This window comes from Mustela lutreola, chromosome 3 (assembly GCF_030435805.1).
Source record: "Mustela lutreola isolate mMusLut2 chromosome 3, mMusLut2.pri, whole genome shotgun sequence".
NCBI lineage: Eukaryota > Metazoa > Chordata > Mammalia > Carnivora > Mustelidae > Mustela > Mustela lutreola.
In genome coordinates this window covers 181778701-181800072 of record NC_081292.1, presented here as the reverse complement: position 1 = coordinate 181800072, position 21372 = coordinate 181778701, and positions in this window count along the sequence as shown.

Here is a 21372-nt window from a genome sequence, read left to right as displayed (position 1 = left end):
TGACTCCTTTGGCCTGTAGCGTGCAGTCATAGAGTTCAGAAAATCAGGGCCCACTGATCTTGGATAAAATAAGTAAGATCTGATTTCCCCTTCTGTAAAAATATTATCACAAGAAACTTATTCCCTGAGACTATCAGGATCCACAGAATTAATACATGAAAATGTTGGCAAGATCTCAAGTTTATTTATTACGTTAGTGATAACGATGCCTTATTAGTCATTAACGCCTGCTAGTAAACGATTCTGTGCTTAAATTTCATGCTTCATTGAATCCCACTGACTTCCATTTCTCACCGAGGTGTTGTTCGGCACTGACACCTGTAATCAAAGCCTGGAGATTTACTTAGGTACCAAAAGATTAATCTTGACAAAATTCATGAAGTTTCTAATTTTTTTCCTGTTCCCTGGGCATTTGCCATCATCCCTGGGATGTGACTTCCTTCTCTTATTCTGATGGGAATTTGTATTTAAATATATGTTTAGAAAATATCGTGTGGAAAAGTTGTAGTAGGTCGGCTGTGGAAAAAGTGTTTCTTTCAACAAAATTTCACACTGGAATGACCCTCGATGTTTTGATATATGTTTCCTCCATTTTAGGTTGTTACTGAATACTTCCATCTTCTAGTCCACATTTCCTTCTTTTCTTGTAACCAAGATCTAATTGCAAGGGGTCACACTCATCTGTAATTATTCTGTTCTAGAAATACAGAGGAATAAGATGTAGTTTCATCCTCAGTAAGCTCACCACCTAGGAGAGATACACACTTGAAAATAAATAATTGTAATACGGTGAGACAAATGCCACTAAATACATATATATGGCGTACAGAGGTAGCATTTCATCAGGAAGAAGCAAATGCATCTTGGCATTTTAATAGGAAGAAAATGCATTTTGGCATTATCCCCATCTAAATATGCAACCCCAGAACTCATTCATCACTCAGTAAAACTGACTCTCCTTGCCTGCATATAATGTTAATTTAACAATCTTTTTAATTTCAGAGATTGAGAAGTAATTGGATTTTTATTAGTTCAGTCTCTTCCTTCTTTCATCTCATTGTACTTCTTAATCCCTCATTTATGTATTTATAATGCAGAACACATTAGGTCATCCCTGCTGCCCCATTCACTCCAATGATCTTTGTATATGCTCTTTCTATTATTTCATTATAAATCTTTAATGTGTAAAACTGTGTTCATTTCTTTAAAATTCAACCTTGCCCCATCAGATTTGCAAAAACTTGAGAGCTTAAAAATATACTTGTTGGCAAGGCTATGAGGAAATAGGTATTTTCATATATTATTGGTAGGAAGGAAAGATGGTACAATTCCTATGGGGGCTGTAGTTTAGTGGTATGTATCAAAACTTTATGTGCATTTATCCTTTGCTCCAGCAATCCAACTTCTAGTAATTTACCCTGATATAATTCCATCAATATGAAAATACAAATATATAAATTTATTCACTTATAAATACACATAATTATATTCATAATATTATTATATTTCTGTTTTACAAATACTATACAAAATACAAATATTGATAAATAGTATTTGTAATCACAAAGACATTGGACCCCTCTCAATGTCCAAACATAGAGAATTGAAAAATCTTTGACTCACCCACAGAGGAGTGCCATGTAGCAATAAGCAAGAATGAAAAAAATCTTTATGAACTGATATGGAATGATTTCTAGGAGATTTTATTCATTTAAAAGAGCAATGTGCAAAGGAACAGATATAGTGTGTATACATATAACATAACATATACACATAATATATACGTTATGCTACCTTCTGTGTAAAAAAGAAGGAAGGGGGAAGGGGGGTCGGGAGAGGGTGGTAGGGTTATGGACATTGGAGAGGGTATGTGCTATGGTGAGTGCTGTGAAGTGTGTAAACCTGGCGATTCACAGACCTGTACCCCTGGGGCTAATAATATATGTTTATTAAAAAAATAAAAAAATTAAAAAAAGAAGGAAAATCAGAAAACATATACATTTGCTCATCTTTACAAAAGAAACCCAGGAAAGGTAAATCAGAAAATATTAAGTTGTTTACCTGCAGGAGGTAAGGGGAATAGTGCAGAAGAGAGATGGAGGGAGTAATACTTCTCTGAGTGTTATCTTTTTGTATAGTTTCGATCTTCAGAAATATGTTAATGTTCTCTATTCAAAAATAAAACGAATAAGGACAGGCAGGGGAAAAATCCCTAAAACTGAAAGCAAACTGAAACAAATCACCCAATTGTATTTCAGATGAATACTGTAATCATACTGAAGAGAGAGAGAGAAAAAAGAAATGACTAATCTGAATTACTTATAAATACAATATTTCACTATATACCCTGTCTTAGATAGAAGCAGGTAGGGAGATTGCACACAAATCCTGAATTCTTTTTAGTAGGCTTTTTTTTTTTTTTTTTTTTGGTAGTAGGGAAAAGCAATTCTGAAACAGTTATATATGTGTAATGGGATTGAGCCGATGAGTAAATGTATTGTTGTTGAGAGCCAGGGCTCTTACTAGGAAAGAAGGGACACACTATGGAAAAGGGGAAGGAAAAAGAGCCATATTGCAATGGATTGAAATTAAATCTATTAGTGTGAACCATATTTCTAAAACATATATATGTATGTGTTTATGTATGTATATGTATATATGAACATGTATATGTATGTGTGTGTGTATGTATATGTATGTGTGTATATATATTTGTTTTGTTTTTAAAGATTTTATTTACTTATTTGAGAGAGAGAGAGAGAGAGAGAGGTCACAAGTGAAGGAGGGGAGGAAAGGGAGAGGGCCACATTCAGATTCCATGCTGAATATGGAGCTGGATGCGGTCCCAGTCCCACCACCCTGAGATCATGACCTGAGCCAAAATCAAGAGTCAGACACTTAACCAACTGAGCCACCTAGGTGTCCCGTGAGTGTATATTTTTAAGTATAAATGTATATAATGTATATATTACCTAACTTTGCTGAAAGGGCTAAGAAGCAATAATACCTCAATTACATTGAGCACACCAGTGCCCAGATATTGGTCTCTAACACCATTCCCCCCTAAAAGGAGCCAGGGCTCCTGAGACAACCAGCTGATTCCAGGGCTGGGGTAGAATCAATGCAAAATAAACCTGGGACATTTTGTTATGCTAGAAATTAAGAAAGTGCTCAAAAAGAGACGGAGGCATGTCATGAGGACGACTCAGCTTGAAAGGACTCCTATTGGTTAAATCTGCGACAATTTGAATATCAAAATAATGAAGTACCATAATGAGTCATAAACATAATGAGTCATAAATAGGAATTCATGAATACATACCAATAGCAAATGGATACATTAGTAATAAATATATGAGGGAGAAAATAGGGCTCTCGTTTATAATGAAATGCTGAATGCCAACTGGTAAATTGGGAGAAGGTACCAAAGTTGGAAAGTTAGTGTTTTATAACCATTATGAGAAAGATCGGATCAAGCAAGAATTGTCGATGCATGCTAAATTTAGGGGGAAATTTAGATTAGGAGCATGATCTTAAAGTATCTCCCACAGACTGATTTCTAGATCCCTGGGAAAAAATAGCAAATACGCAGTGGAGAAATTTGACATCTTGACTGATGAAAATGTCCATCAGCCATGACAGCAGATGGACATCATGTGTCTCTGGATGCAACACCTTGAGAAGGGTACAGCACCTATGCAGTATCCTGGCTGAGAAGGTATGACCTGAATCATGAGGAAACATTAGACAAACTCCAAATGAGAAGCAATCTATTAAAAATAGGGGAAAGGGGGAATTCTATACTTAAAAAAAATTGTTGTCATGGATGATCAAGAAAGACCCTGGAAGTGTTCCAGATTAAAGAAGGATAAAGAGACATGAGATTTAAATGCAACCCATGACCCTAGACTGGATTGCATACAGAGGGAAAATGCTGTTAAGACATTATTAGAACAGTTGACAAAAACAGGGTATGGGCAGATTGAAGTTTGTTCCAATGTTAAATTTATTGAAGATGATAACCATCCTATAGTTACATAATAGAATGTCTCTGTTAATAGGAAATACAACAAATGGCTCTGATGTATGTAATTTTCTCTACAGTGATTTATGGGAAAACACACACACACACACACACACGCACGCACACACACAGGCAGGGGGTGGAATCTAGATCTATCTGATCTAGATAAAAGAAAATCAGGCATTCTTTTACTATTTTCATTCTTGTAACTTTTCTCTAAGTTTAAAGTTATTTCCAAATAAAAAGTTGAAAAAATTCAGTTTTGTGTATTTGGTGCAGGGACATTTATCTCCCGTATGATTCTGTTTATTGGTTTTGATTCTGGGGACCATGTTGATGTCTGACCACTTGTTAGAATATATAATATCAGTAATTAAGGGGAAAAAACCCACTTTTTTGGTGGGGGCAGGTAGGAAAGCCCTTTCTAAGTAAATCAAATCTTATGAGCAACGTCAGGTCATAAAAGAGATGAAAGAAGGGGCTGTTCTGTCTGACTGAAGCTTGTGTATACTTGTTGGGGGGAGTTTTAGACTGCTGTCTTTTCTACCTCCCTTCCTAGGTGGGCAGCCCTAAGGCTCCTCCAGGAAAAGGAGTTTGAAGTCCCTGCTCTTAAGTAAACTGGGCTGACCTCAGTAACCACTGACTGAGAATGACCGGCCTGTGATTAGGTGAAAACCTCAGGATTATTTGAGCAGTTGACTTGTGCTTTTTGAACATGTCCTAATGTGTGCTTTCAATGATAAATGACCAGTTCCTTTCCTGCCTCTCCATGAGGTTTTCTATCCTTGGCCTGTGATTCATACTTGACAGAGACTGAGCCACAAGACCCTCTATGTCAAGCCCAGTGTGAGATTGTTTCAAAGAATTGAGTTTTTTCTGAAGAAGTGTGTATAGATAAGAGTTGTGTAAATAGCATCACGTTTCCTCACAGCTGCTTCATGGTTGTGTGGAGTTCATTTTCTAATGGGTGGGGTGCCACACAGATGGGATTTATGTTTATCCAATCATCCTGTTCCTTTCCTTTGCTTTCAGGTAGTTAAGAGTTTTTAAAGCAGTTGGTGGAGAAGAACTTGGCATTTAAAGAAATCCTTGGCAAATCCCCTTGTAAAGTGGCTTAGCACTCCCTTAAGTTAACTGCTCAGAAAGTTGAAACCTTCATATATTTACATCTATTTAAAAACTCAAACTGGAGGCAACCAAAATTTGAGAGCATTATTTATTCAGCAAGCCCTGAAAGATTATATCTAACAAATTCAGTTTAAGAAGACAGGGCCGGGGCGCCTGGGTGGCTCAGTGGGTTAAAGCCTCTGCCTTTGGCTCAGGTCATGGTCCCAGGGTCCTGGGATCGAGCCCCATGTGGGGCTCTCTGCTCTGTGGGGAGCCTGCTAACTCCTCTCTTTCTCTCTCTCTGCCTGCCTCTCTGCCTACTTGTGATCTCTGTCTGTCAAATAAATAAATAAAATCTTAAAAAAAAAAAAAAGAAGAAGAAGACAGGGCCATTTTCACGATGTGCCTCAAGTCTCTGGCTTTTGGAAGGGCCCAAGACCTGAATTGCTACCAGTCCTATTGTTCTTTTCATGGGAAGACAAGTGTCCCTTACAGTGAACTGGACAAAGCTGAGGACAGAGATTTCATTTCTTGTGACAATTTGTTAATTGGTAGTGACTTTCTGGAGTCCTACCTTGAAAGAAATCCTGGGGCAGCGTCTGGGGCTTTGTGAGAAGAAATGCTGCGGACCATTTATGATGTCTACTTAGGGCATGGAATGGGGAATTTATTCAGATGTGTGCAATATATATGATGCTCTTGGCCTAAAAGTAACTCCCAGGGGCTCTGTTTGGTTGAAAAAAATCATGCTTCCCCATTGACCATGAGCCCTGCTTTCTTACTAATCCAGGAACCTTGGGTTTAGGGCCCCGGATTAAATATGGGAGGAACTTCAAGCTTCAGGGTATTTTTCCTGCATATCTATGCACTCAACTCCACAAACTCTTTGTGGATGGGATGATAAAAGGCAGTAATGAAAATCTCCTGTATCTGTTTGAGTTTAATGGGTTGGCATGTCCATCTTGAAATTTTAGAATCCCGGTCTTCCTTTTTAAGATTTCGGGACCCTGAAATTCTTTATACGGTGCAAACTCAGTGATATTTTCTTGTAATTTAAGTGGCAAGAAAATTTGACACTGGCAAAGCTTTTCTCAATACTTTCTCAATACTGAGGCATAAGAAGCAGAACAGAATTTAGAGAGAATTCTGCTGTGAAACTATCTTCACAGACGGGGAGAGAATTCCCTGCCTTTAATCTCTGCCATTTTATATCTAGTAGGTTAGGTAGGTAGGTAGGTAGTTAGGTAGGTAGGTAGTGCTGCTCAGTAGACTTCCCACTGATGTCCCCCTCATCCACCCCTCCCCCCATTAGTTGGTAAGAACCTTTAATCTGTAAAGCTTTTTGAAGACCAATTATTATGTCTTCATTTTCTTTATTTTCTCTCAGTTCCTGGTAGTTTTGCCAACTAAGACCCCAGTATGCGTTTGCAGAGTGAATTGTTTCAAGAAGGTCTGTGATTGGACTTATTTTTCAAGGTAAGAATGAAAAGGCTTGCTGAGCGATATGTATCCGGAAGATTCCGGAAAAAAACTGTGTCTTCTCTACTGAGTGGGGCCATTCCTGCTCCTCCAGGTACTTGGACTTGGGTTAATTTTGCAGTCTGCAAGGACAGCTGCCTGCAGCCGAGAGGCTCGTGCTGTTCTTAACTGGGAGGCAGGGAATTAAAGGCAGCACTCAGAAGGATTCAATGTGCATTTTATCCACAAACAGCCGTGAATAAGGAAGACTTTGTGTGAATGTTGTCATGTTTCCCAAGAACACACGTTTGAATTAGCCAGTATGACCCTCCCAAAACAACTCTCCATTTACCCGCTCCTGTCCCCGCAGACCCTGTTTACACTGACGCTGGCCTGGCTATTTCTAACTCCCGGCCAGACCAATAAACAGGAGCTCAGAGGCAGAAATACCTCCTCTGGGAGAAGTTGTGGGTGGAAGAGGGTTCCCAGATGGGAGCAGAAATAGGTGTGGGCAATCGCGTGTGCTTGCTTTTGGGGGAAGGGGGACCCACATGCCTATTTCCCAAATTGTGCAAAATGACCCTTCCCTGATTCACTTTCTCCTACATCCTTCCCCCTTCACTGGAAGAATCTGAGGATCTTTTAATTAAAAAATTGAAACCAGAAAGAACAAATGACATGGGTTGATATGCTTTATTTCTTTAATTAAAAGTGAAAACACAGGGACGCCTGGGTGGCTCAGTTGGTTAAGCGGCTGCCTTTGGCTCAGGTCATGATCCCAGCGTCCTGGGATCGAGTCCCACATCGGGCTCCTTGCTCGGCAGGGAGCCTGCTTCTCCCTCTGCCTCTGCCTGCCTCTCTGTCTGCCTGTGCTTGCTCGCTTTCTCTCCCTCTATCACTGGCAAATAAATAAATAAATAATCTTAAAAAAAAAAAAAAAGTGAAAACACATTAGAATGTGAGTTTCGGAGATGTTTCGTGTGATTCTTCTTAAACCCACTGTCCCAATTATGTTCTAGCTGGATGGGTTATCTTGACGTGACCATGGTATGAGATAGCAGCAAGAGTCTAAGAAAATAATTTTATTGTTTATGAGAGATATCAACAAAACCCTGGGGTATGTAATAATTTTGAATCTACGTGACTTAACTATAGTAACCAACTAGAACCTGAGCTACACACTGTTATATCCCCGCTTGGGCACCCCCAAACTCTGAGAGAGAATTTGGGTCAAGAGAGAGTCAGCTCAGGTGTGGGTTTGAGGTGGTGTACTTTCTGACAGAAGGTGAGAATGTGGGTCGTAGTTACTCCTTTCAATATTAGCTACTCCTTTTCAGTATTAGGTAATACCTAATGCGGCTGAGCATTCTTCCTGGAAAAACGTGGCCTTTTAAAGCAGACATTCAGTAAACCTTGAAGGCGCCTTCTGGGCCGATAAGGCGCTGGAGTCAGGAGGCATAGGGATGAGGGGAAAAGTGACTCAGTGCCCAGAGAGAAGGCTGACATGTCAACAATGATAACACACCGTGACAAGTGCTGTCACAGAGGGAAGTGCTGGTGCTCCTCGGGGAGGGCAAAGGGGAAGTGGGGGTATGTGGGGGAGGCTTTCCAGAAAGGTCCACCTTAGCCTGCTGCCTCCTTGCAAGAGGATTTGGTGACCTCTGCTGGGGGATGAGACCTTGGGTCTGGACTGAGCCTGCTGGTGCAAGTAGAGGGGAGATTTGCACAGAGCCAGGAAGGGCTTCTTTTCCTTTTCTTCTCTTTTCTCTTCTCCCCTCCCCTTCTCTCCCCTCCTCTCCTTTTCTTTTTCTTTCCTTCCTTCCTTTTAAAAATATTTATTTAGGGGCACCTGGGTGGCTCAGGGGGTTAACCTTCTGCCTTTGGCTCAGGTCATGATCTCAGGGTCCTGGGATCGAGTTCCAAATTGGGCTCTGCTCAGCAGGGAGCCTGCTTCCCAGCTCCCCCTGCCTGCCTCTCTGCCTACTTGTGATCTCTGTCTGTCAAATGAATAAATAAAATCTTTAAAAATATTTATCTGTTTGGGAGAAGGAAAGAGAGAGAGCACGAGAGCAGAGGGAGGGACAGAGGGAGAGAATCTCAAGCAGACTCCCCACTGAGGGCAGAGCCCAACACAGGGCTTAATCTAATGACCCTGAGATCATGACCTGAGCCCAGATCAAGAGGTGGGTGCTTAACCGACTGATCTACCCAGGTGCCCCAGCCAAGAAGTCTTTCTACAGTAAAATATTGGCTTTAAGAGATAAAGCTTGAAGGAGACTTGATAGAAAGGGGAGGGTTTTGGACCAATAGCAGGTAGAAAACACTTTATGAAACAGACCAGGGAGTGAAGGCAGCTGGTAGGACAGGGAGGAGGAGGTGAGAGGGAGAGTAGCCCCCCCACCCCAGATGGGTAAGTGGAAATGGAGGCCTAGCCAAGGGGCTGAACAGTTGGCTGGGGTTTGGACTGAGCAATTCCACGTCTAGGACTTTATTCTTCGGAACCGATCAGACACCTGTGCAAGGATATCTACCCCTTCATTGATGGTAACCACTACAGCAGCTAAACACAGGGATCGGTTAAATAATTTATGGCGTTCCCAGAATATGATAGGACCAGTAAAAATGATGGTGTAGTTTTATTTATATTGGGGTGGAAAGACATTCAAGGGATACTGATAAGTAAAAAGGCCAGATTACAGAACAACATTACAAACACAGAAAGGACTGGAAGTGAATAAATGTGCTCACAGGGGGAGGGGATTAAGAATAATTGTTTATTTTTTGCTTTACACTTTCATGTGGTTTTCTTCCCTCCATGATGAGCAGGCATTAAATTTACAACCAGAAAATCAGTAAAGTTATTTCCATTTTGAAAGCAAAAATCCACAGGGTTTTAAGAGATGATTAGGGCTAGAATCCCAATTGAATAAGTGACTGCCAGAAACTACTGCATTCATCATTCATGATTTTCCAAGGAGAGCCTCCTGGTAGGCAGGGGCTCTGGACCCTGTGGTTTTTGACTCAGGGTGGAGAGATGAACTTTTCTCTGGGTTTGCTCTGCAGTACTCACCTCGGGGTGGGGATGTGCTCCCCTTTCTGTGCTCTACGAAAAGCATAAGAAGAGGAGGTTCCTTCCCATGTTTCCTGAGTGATTCTTCACACCGGCTGTAGGTTAGACTCACAGGGGACTTGGAAGAAAACTTGTGCCCGGGCCCGACCCCTCAGACCAATGAAAGCTAAATCTCTAGTGACTGACGTCCAGGTAAGCCGCTCAGGGGATGTCCTTCTGAAGCCAGGGTTGGGTACACCCTGAGTAGAGGACAATGAATGAAAAATAAGCAGCAGCATACACCTGCTTTTTAAGGCATGCCAGCCCTGAGTATTGATCTTTGAAAGCAGATTCCTTGGTCCAAGACTTCTGTCCCTCCTAGGAAATTCTCAAAGCCCATGAGCTATGGCTCTTGGAAATGTCAAGGTAAAAAAGTCTGTTTGATTTGTTTCACTTGGTGTCTCTAATTATACCTGACCTTGGAAACCTTTGTCTCGGGGTGGGGGGGGTGACCCTTCATCTCCGTTACAGTGAGCTGGAGTCTTTCTTGCATCACCCTCTGGGCACACATCCCGCACCACCGCCAACCCCCATGTCCCTGGAACACTGGTAAGACCAAAGCAGACCTTTGGACGTGTTGCTCTATATACAGGTGAATGGGGAGTTCCTGTTCTGGAAATTTGGGGGTAAGCCTATTGCTTGCTAGAACACCTGACCTGGGACTGGGAAGAGGGGATACCCTGGCTAAAGAGTCAGGTATACACAGGAGGAAAATGAGGTCCAAAGAGGTTATTGACTGGCTTGTCTCAAATCACAAAGCTGGGCATGAGCCTGGAAGGGACTGTCATTCAGACTTGCTGCTTCTCACTCAGACTCTCCTCTCTCTCCCCACCCCACAATGTGAAGGCATTGCCTCAGGCATTTTATGATCTTTGAATAATGGAGCCTGTTGAAGATGAGTGGGAAGTTCTAGCCTTCTTATCCCATTTTGTGTTCCTATCAGCATCTGCCAAGAAGACACCCAAAGCTCTCAGTATCACTCCGTTGTAAGGAATGTTTAGAATTGAAGTGCTGGTCTGACACAATTAAAAGCTTCCAGAAGGCTGTTATGGCGCCAATTATTTACTTAACGATAGCAAGCTATTTAAATTTCATTATGGAGTAGAAAATAGGGAGATAAGAATAAAAATATGGTCCGGTCGTCAGTGACCTCAAAACCCCTGCTTCTTTGGTTCATGAAAGATAGCAGAAGCAGAACATTCTGATTCAAGGATCGTTTTTGTTAAATTGTGCATTCTCTTTAAACGAAATTGTTTCTTAATCTCTTTGTGGGCTGCTAATGGGCCATTTATCGGGGCATTCCAAGGCAAAGAGAGTCTGGGCCAAATAGGGCTGCTGGTCTGGGGAGGGGTCACTCTGTATTGCAGGTGGTTGGACAAATGACAGAGTACCTCCCTGCCTTGAGCAGAATGACGTTTATCATTGTGGGATCCAAAACATCCCCCATCAGCAAGGCAAAGAAAGCAATGTTCACTCCCTCATTCTCCTGACTCCTTTTTATGTATATCACTTCGATTGTTGAGACTCTCCTTTCTCTCCTCCCCCCCAGTCTCCTTTCAAGGTCATTCTCCAGGGTAGTTAAAAAAAAAAATTATTTGAGAAAGAGAGAGTGTGGGGGCACAGGCGAGTGTTGGGGGTGGGCGGTCTGGAGGGTGAGGGCAGGGAGGAGCAGAGGGGGCACGGATCCCAAGCAGAAAGGATCTGGATCAAGGGAATGTCAAAAGAACACTTAACAATAGACACTTAAATATATATATATATATATATATATATATAGTATATATTTATATATAGTTATATATCATATATATAAGAGGAATAATTTGCTTACAGCAAGACTCACCATGTTTAGTGTATAATTTTATGACTTTAGCAAATGGATAGGGTTATATATCAACCACTGAAATCCATATATAAAACAGCTCTTTCTCTCCCCAAAGTTTCTTTTTGTCTCCTTGTTGTCAGTTTTTTCCTCTTTTCACCTCGGGCTCCTGACAACCACGGAGCAGTTTCTTATCTCCATAGTTCTGCCTCCTCTAGCAAGTCCTACGCGGAATCATGGGGTCTGCAGTCTTCTGAATCTGGTTTCTTCTACTTGGTGTAATGCATTTGAGATTCATCTGTGTTGCTGCTTGTGTTAGTTCTGCTGAGTGTTCCATGGTGGGTGTACGTTCCTCCCTTTACAATACATAGAGGACACTGGGGTTTTTTCCAGTTCTCGGCAATTATCAATAAAGCTGCTATAAACATTTACATACAGGTTTTTGTGTGGGATCATGTTTCATTTCTTTTGAATAAATACCTGGGCATGGTATTGTTGGCTTGTCTGGTAAGTTTATAGGAACTTTGTTTAATTTTATTGGACTTTAAATGTTTAAGTTTATAAATAATCTTTTTTAAATTAAAAATTTTTTTTACTTAAACCATTACATCAAAATGCATTAATTTAATCATTTTTTTAAAAAGATTATTTTTTTATTTATTTGTCAGAGACAGAGGGAGAGAGAGCGAGCGAGCACAGACAAAGAGGCAGGCAGAGGCAGAGGGAGAAGCAGGCTCCCTGCCGAGCAAGGAGCTTGATGTGGGACTCGATCCCAGGACCCTGGGATCATGACCTGAGCCAAAGGCAGCTGCTTAACCAACTGAGCCACCCAGGCGTCCCAATTTAATCATTTTTAACTTAATGAAAGGGTATCCTGCTGGGGTAATCTTTTGTGGGATTTTTTTAAAAACTTAATTTCGTAATTTTTAGATTTATTCCTATTGTGACATCTGGCTGTGAATGTAATATTCTAGCACATTCTGTTGATAGGCATTTGGCTGTTTCCAGATTTTTCTGAAGTTTGGTTTTACTACTGACATCCTTGTATGTGTCTCTTGTGTTAGTTATCTATTGCTGTATAACAGTATTACCCCACACTCCATGGTTTAGGATAACATGCATTTGTTACCGGGATGTTTCTGCGTGCTGGGAGTCTAGGTAGAGCTTCTCTTCTACTTCAAGTCCTTACACGCTAACAGTCAAGGAGTTATGCAGGCCCGTGGGCTAGTCTCAGGGCTTGATGGGGGAAGGGCTTCAAGCACTTTCAGGCTGTAAGGGCCTATTTAGCCAGAGTGATTCCATCTGGTTAAACTATGACTTTGAATGACTTTGTTGTTTATCCAGTAAAACTTAAACTGTCCCTGTCCCTCTCTCCCCCCAGGGGACTTACTTAAAAACAAGTCCCGGAAACCAATCCAAGGTAACAAAGCCCAAATACAGGGGTGGGTCAGGCCAGGTGGAGGTATCCAGTCAGTGGGGGGTGCGTACTGTCTCCCTAGCTACCAAGGAGTATAGGTCCCGCCTTTTGGGTGCCAATTCTGACCAAGGTGGTAGGCTAGTTCAATGATCTACTATAGAGTAAATCATAATTCAATTGGTCACTTATGTGTGACCTAGCATGGACTGTGCAGCTTTCTCTGTGTGTTACAATCTCATTGGTCACCAGTGCATGGCCAGGCCCAACCACATGGCCTTTGCCCTTAAAAGCTAGTGTGTAATGCAGAGAGAGGTTGCCTCTTTGCAAGACACAGCCCTGGCTGGTCAGTTTGATTCTCGATGCTTGGCGCAAAATAAAGCTTTGCTTGACTTTTGCTTTGGATCAGTCTCTCTCTTTTGACCATGGACCCAACAAGGCTCCTGTGGTTGCTGGTAGGATTTGTGCCCTTGTAGGGGGTCAGAATGAGGGCCTCAGTTTCTTTCTGGCTGTCAGTAAGACGTGACCCTCAACTTCTCCCTAGCACAGTCACTTCATCAAAGCCAGCCAGGGGGAAGCCCACTAGCATGACAAATGTTATAGTCTTGTGTAACAAGATCACACCTTTCTCACTTTCTGCTGATTCAAAGCAAGTGTGGGTCCTGCTCATATTGGAAGGGAAGTGATTGGGGGGGGCAGAAGCATCAGGAAGCAGGCATGGTCGGGCCACTTCACAGTCTGTTGGCATCACTCATTCTGCAGGGGTGTGATTTTTCCTTGGGTTTACAGTTGGGAGTGGAATTGCTGTGTCTGAGGGAACTCTTCTATTCCTAACAATGCTCTTTACTTAAAGACTATTTTCTGGAATGAATATAGCTAAGTCAGCTTTCTTTCAGTTAATATTTGCCTGATACTCCATTCTTTTATCTTCAACCTTTGCAAATCCTTATGTTTGAAGTACATCTCTTGTAAATAGCACATAGCAGAATTTAAAAAATAAAGAGTGCCTGGGTGGCTCAGTCAGTTAAGCATTCTGCCTTTGGCTCAGGTCATGATCCAGGATCCTGGGATCAAGTCCCGCACTGGACTCCCTGCTCCTCAGAGAGTCTACATCTCCCTCTCCCCCAGCTCATGCCCTCTCTCTCCCTCACTCTCTCTCTCAAATAAATAAATAAAATATTAAAAAAAATATAAGGTGATTTCCACGTGCAGCCAAATTTGAGATGCTGTCATCATCACAAGGTAATAATTCAGGAGTTTGAAACACAAGGGATATGGAACTAACTTCCAGGGGTCAGTTGGTTCCCCCATGTTTTTCTTTTCTCCTGGGCACACCTGCACCAATCTCTAGGTCTTAGCAGGAGGGGTACTTGCACTATTTGCCACCAAGTGATGCGGGAAGGGCTGGGGGAGACAGGAGCAGAATTCCACCAATTGATCTGTTCTACTATTTGGCAACCCTGCTGGACTGGGTCCTGCCCCAGACAAAGCCAGCACTCCACAGACACCAATCCCAAACAGCCCCTGTAAACAAGGGAGCTTCTCACAACTTACTCTTTACTTTTCTATTCTCATGTTGTGGATGGGGCTGGAGGAGTGGAGGTGAGGAGCCCGCAGTCATGCTAGTTCAACATCTTGGCCTGAACTGGGGCTACTTACTGGAAGCGCTCTCAATGGACCAGAGGTATGGCCATCCCCTGGGAGCTTTTAAGAATGCATGCTTTCAAGCCCCACCCGGGACCTATAGATTCAGAGTCTGCATTTGAACAAGATCCCCAAGTAATTCTCATGTGCATTAAAGTTTATGCCTTACACAGCATAGACACTGAATAAATATATTTAAATTGAATCAGGCACCTTTGTGACCAAGTACCTCTGAGTTTGCTAGGTCCTGTTATGCCCGCCAAATGTTGATTTTGGTTCTTTGATTTGAGCTTTCTCTGCCCTAGGCCAGATTTAATCAGTGTTGGGTTTGCCTACCATGCAGATAGATTTTTAAAACAGAATTCTTTAGTTTAAGAAAAACAACGCTCTAGTAGCACCATCTACCTCTAGGTTTTAGCACTCATTGCTGTTGTAATTTTATATTTACTGGCGTGAAGAGCTGATTGATGTCTGGCTCCTGCATGGTATTATAAGCTGCAGAAAGACGAGGAAGGTGTCTGACTTTATTAGCCATTGTCTCCCTAATGCCCACCATGGTGGGTGGCATACAGCAGGTGCTTAATAAATATCAGTCCAATGAAAAAAATGACTTGAGCACTTGTAGGATGGTTGTCTATTGAAATACATATGTATATATTTGGGGATGTTTCTTCTGATATTACTATTTCTCATCATTACTATTAAATTTAGCTACTTGAAGTTTTAAAGTCTTATGTTTATTTTTTAAAGAACTTGAATGCATACTGGAATTTAAATAAATGCTAACATTTAATATTGACTAATTTCTTTTTTTTAATGTTTATTTTTAGTAATTCCTACACCCAACAGGGGGCTTGAACTCATAACCCCAAGATGAAGGGTCATATGCTCTTCCGCTCTTCCGACCAAGCCGGCCAGGTGCCCCAGTATTTACTAATTTCTTAATTCAGTGTCTACATTGTTTTGCATAAGACAAAACAAAAAAATGTCACCTTCAGGGACTTTCACATCTCCTTGGTATTCTTAGAAAAGAACACAAACATTATATGGTATAAAAAAGCAAGGGAGGTGTGGGGGTCATGGCATGTGCCGAGAATGAACCCTATTTGGACTGTTTCTACTTCTCTTTCTCTCCTTTATTTCTTCTGTTGAGGCCCAGGACAGCAGCCTAACCATGTAATACTGAGTTTACTCCTCTCTCTTCTTGGTCCTCTCTGCCAGATTTTTTTTTTTTAAGATTATTTATTTATTTATTTGACAGAGAGAGAGAGAGAGAGAGAGAGAGATCACAACTAGGCAGAGAAGCAGGCAGAGAGAGAGAGGGAAGCAGGTTCCCCAGTGAGCAGAGAGTTTGATGGGGGGCTCGATCCCAGGACCCTGAGATCATGACCTGAGCGGAAGGCAGAGGCTTAACTCACTGAGCCACCCAGGCACCCCTCTCTGCCAGATTTTTAAAGAGGTGCTGATTGTGAGAGAGTCCTGCCTCTTCTAGGACCAAGAGAAGGGAGAGGGAAGGGTGCACTGGCTTAAGAAAAGCATCTGACAAAAATCCAACTTTTTATTATGTAAGGCACGTAAACATGCATTTGAATAAACTCTTTACAGACTATGAATATTACATTTTATCCGTAAAGATAGAGCATGCGTTCCATTATGCCAGATACTGATGTCTTTGATGGCCACAGTTCCCAAAAGATAGGTGGTTCCCCCAAACATAATCCAGTTGACAGAACTCTAGATGGGGGGTCTGCTTTCCCGTGTGTCCTTTTTTTTTTCCTCCCCTCAACAAGCCTGATTACACACACATAATCGCTACATGTGCGGTGGCGTGAGACAATTAAAAAAATTAGACTTTTAAAAGATCTTGCCCAGCTTTTCTCTGGAAAACTTGAAGTATCTTGCTTTAAACTTGGCAAAGCTAAAGACCAAAGTGATGTCCATGATCAGGGAAAGTCTGATTCATAATCGAACACCATTATGGGGCCAGTAGCACCACACATGCTTTTTGCTTGTCAAAGGTGATGAAAGATATGCAGAGGGCCCAAATCAAGCAACATAATGAGAGCACCATGGAAATGATTTTGTTTTGAGCATTGCTGAGTTTTAAAGTGCAGTAATTTATTTCAAGTTTTTCATTAAACATTGAATTGTCAATTGTGGAGACTCTTTTGAAAGCGCTTAGTTTTTAATTCCTCAAATGTGCATTCATCTACCAACTGTAAACCTTAATGAGACATTTGGGGGGCTGCACTTTCATTTATTCTAATTAGTCGCTACTTTCAAGATCAGTTGCAAATTCTTCATTTCATGAATGAAATATCAAGAAAAAAAATAGAGGGAAAGAAAATAAAAGAAATTATTGAGTTCCGGATGAAGGCATTTATTTTTTTCTGGAGAGTAATTATGAAACACAATACAAACCTCATCGAATTTCATTTCTACACATCATTAAAGAGCTTCTGGGCCAAACAATGACCTTTTGCTGAAGAGTGTGTAAAATTTACTAGTGTGGAAAAAATGATCATTGGTTCAGGGAGGACTTTGTCACACTCCTACCTCCCCCACTCTGTGCTCACCACTCCCCCCCCCTTTTTTTTTGGTAGAGTTGGGAAAATAAGCAGATTAAAAAGAAAACCTAATTTCACCAGCAGAGGTCACCCTTTCTCCTTTAACATTCCCAATAAATGGTTTCTCAGCAGTGATTCCTTAGTCCAAAGAAATGCAGGAGCTTTCAGCTGGAAGCAGAGCCAGAGGGCTGGTGGAAATATATGCACCATTCACACTGGCTGCATCTTCTTGCATAAGCACTGTTGGAACATATTATCTACCTGGACTTTTAAATAGACAACTTGCATACAATACAATAAATGTAATAATCCTACTCTTTAGTTCATCTACTTCATTAACTATTATTCAGTGCTTGCTGGTGCCAGCTCAAATTCTGCCCACTTCTCCGACTCTTGGACCAAAGAGTAGGTTTTCATAAACCCTCTGGAGGTGATGAGTCCTCAGGGAGAAACCCCTGGTGAGTTTCTGCCAGGGAAAGAGGAAGAATTAAGTTGGACAAGGACTGACCAAGCCTGGAGCCCAGCACCAGGTACTGGAAGGGAAGCTAGAGAGGAATAGACCCCAGTCCCGGCTTCTGCTTGTGGTTTTCTTTTGGAAACAAAAGCATCTGTTTGTAGTTCGTTTGAAGACTAACATTGGGCTAGAGAATGAAGTTCTAGCTGGATTATTTATGAGTGTCCCAAGAAGGGGTCAGTCCATGAAGTATCATCTAGAGACAGTCAGGGGTAGGTGAGTGATGGGATTGCCTCCATCCTATTGCCTTGGGCAGAGTGGGGTGGAGGTGGAGGGTAGCACGGGTCTGGCCAAATAAAAAAAATGGGAATTCCTTTTCTCTTCCTCCCTTTATGGGGGAAATAAAAGGCATTCTCTTGGGGTTTCTGGGAAAACTGGGCTTATTGGTTTTGCGATGGATGGTGAAGATCGTTTCTAGATTCCCTCCCTCCCTCTCCTTTCTTTTCTTTTCTCCTGTAAATCAGAGTTTTAGTTGGCATTGTAAAAGGTTAAAAATAAGGTGGGTTTGGGGATTCTCTGTAGTTGTTGCTCTGCCCTTGAGCTCCAGGTAATGCAGCTCCAGGGCACAGAGGATAAGGGAGTGCTTCCTAAACAGAACTGCACTTATCCCTTCTGGGGAGGAGGGTAGCTGAATGACCATGACAGTGGACCTCCATCAACACAGGTGAGTGATGCATCCCAGAGAGGAAAGTTTGCCTGTGTTCTTGACATCATGTTCTGGGGTCTTCTTCTTTTCTGCTCACTGGGCTTCTGGCTCTCCCTGCTGGTTTTGTGCAGAGTCACTTGCTAACCTGCTCCATGTGCCTTGGAGAAGTGTACAAGAGCCAGCCGACACTGTGGCTAAAAAGGCAGGAATATTGCAAGCTGATTTTTACATCACTGGTAGCTTGAGATCGCCTTAGTGGGAATATTTACAACACAGAAATTGGCAAACACCACAAATCAAGCCCCCCCCCCCCCCTGCTGGTGTACCCATCTGTCACAGCTTCAGGCCCTTCCGTGTACTGGTTAGAACATGCTCACATCACATCATTTTTTTTTTTTTTTTAAACAATGACACCCTTTGGAATTTTTTGATGCAAATATTTATTAGGAAAAAAAAAGAAAAATAGCCTGACTTCCTTCTCCTCCTTCTTCAAAAGCTTTGAGACAAAAGTTTTTATCAAGTACAGATTTCTGCTCTTAATTTTAACCAGAGTTTGTTCAAAAGACAGGCAAGTTGTCCCAGCTTTCAAGCATAGTTGGATTCCTTTTCTTTATGCGCACACTAGCCCAGTGTCCTTTTAAAATCCCCCATTTTCCTCTTCCTGCCTCCACTGGCTTCCTGAGGGTAACTGTCCCCTGAGGTAGTCCCTACCCCAAGGCTTCAAACTCTTCACTGGTCCTCTTTGGCTCAAGAAGCCAGTCTAGCTCTGCAGGCCCACCTGGGCTGTCTGCTCTCCTCTGGTTTGTGAGGAACGATGGCGGTTTCTGATTTTCCCACAGCATCATCCTCTTATTTCCTGACAGGTCAAATCTGGACTCCATGGCGTTGCACCTGGACTCCTGGCAGGGCTGAGGCAACATTCGGGAGGGCGAGTAGAATCGTTCACTCATTGCCTGCCTTGCTCAGACAATGAACTCTGCTCCTACCCACTCTGGGGAAGGTACAGCTGGGTAGGTCTAGAGGCTGCATGTTCGAAAAAGGCATGTGGATTCTAGAACCCTCGGGCTAGAGGTACTGTGAGGAGGTTGCCCCAGCCCTGGTGGGGGTGTTGCCATGTTTAGCACCATAAACCCAGGGCCTAGAAAAGTAGTTAATCCTCATTTGTTGACTGACCTGTTTTATCTCCCTACCTCAGGCGAAGCATATTAGTAAACTCGGCTGTCATAACAAGCCCCACAGATAGGGAGCTTAAACAATAGACATCTATTTTCTCATACTTCTGGAGGCTAGGCAAGAAGGTTCTGGAAAATTTGACTTCCGGTGAGACCTCTCTTCTTGGCTTATACATGGCCACTTTCTCACTGAGATATCCTGATGTTCCTTCCTCTTCTTATAAGGACACCTTATTAAGATTAGGGCCCCACTCTATGAGCTCATTTAACATTAATTACTTCCTCACAGGCCCTATCTCCAAACACGGTCACGGGATAGGGCCTCAACATCTGAACCCTGGGGGAGGATGATACAATTTCACCCATAATAAATGGGAACTGGTTCTGTTTTAAAAAATATTTACAGAAAGAAGAAATGCCCTCACAATCTCCCTGAACTCCCTCTTTCAGTTTCAACAACTCTCTTCGGGAAAGTCTCCCAAAGGAGAAGGAGACACGTGGCTTAAATCCTGCTCCATGCAGAGTGAAGCCATTGTTTCTTCTGGCTTCCAGGGAAGAGGGCAGAGAGTGAATCCTAATTCGGTATATCTATGGTTTCTATCTGTGTATCTATACTTATTCCTCAAATTTTATCCACTCAAAATTAATTTTTATTCATTCAAATTTAAATAATAAACATGTGCAGTAATCTAAGAAGAGGCAAATGGAGCCAAGTTAAACAGTGATGGGGCTTTGTGACTCTCCAAAGTGAGAACTTTAATTCCTTAAAAACCCTAATAACACAGTGGGTTTGAAAAATCACTATTACATTATCCCTTACCCTTCTCTTCAGCTAATTCCTTCTCCAATCCTGATGCTTCTGCTAGATGCCGAGGACATAAAATAAATCAGGGTGTAAGCCAGACACCATGCCTCTTTACTCTTCATTCCTATTTAGTTTTTCCTTATAAATTTGGGTTTCATGCCTCTCACTTTGTGAAGTAAGTTGTTGTTTTTATTCAGTGTTGTTAGGGGACTGAGAGAGCAGTGGGAGCTGGTGAATGGGAGCTGGCAGGAGGGTGGCATTGGAAAAAGAAGTCCCAGGCCAAGTCCAAGGCTACTCTTCTGTGCATGCTTGCATTTAACAGGAAACTTCTGGAAGCAAGGTGATTGAATGCAAAGAAACCGAGTGCTTATGTTAAGGGTTTCAGGCAGGTCTGTGAGATATTTTGTGGGGGTGGTGGGACTTTGCTTAAATCACACCATCAAGACAAGCACCTGCCTTTACCCCTTCCACATTAGAGAGTAGCCCAGACTGCTGGGGGAAGGGAGCAGGGCCAAGACTCAGCCAAGAAGAGGAGCTGGGAGACACACACACACACACTCCCTTGTCTTGAACGGGTTATTACCTGGATTTGGGGTTACTCTGCCCACGTGTGGTCCCAGGTGCAACAGGCTTGAAAGGAGCTGGACCTGGGCCACATCAGGGGTGGGGCTGGTGGTTGGCAGCCCCAGGGTGGGACGTCCCACTCCCCGTGGAATCCTGACTCTCAGGACTTAAGAGCTGGGAGGCACCTGAGAAGCTCGTTGAGTGTAAGCCTTTCATTTCACAGATGAAGTCACTGAGGCCCCAGAGGGCTCCACCCTCTTTCTGGGCTTGTCAGGGGCACTTAGGAAATACATGTTGACTTGACACGACCCACTGTGAAATAGGCGTAACAAAACTCCCCGCATGGCAGCTGGGTTGGGCTGCCAGCAGCTGGGAATGATTCTCCCACCGCTGGTTGAGCCTGAGCGGTGGGGGAGGAGCAGCGGGGCATTGTGGGAAGTCGGAGGGCCCAACCCGCGCGGGGGCCGGACGCCTCCCTTCACAGATAAACTCGGGTTTAGTAGACTCTCATTAAGCCCAGCCGCAC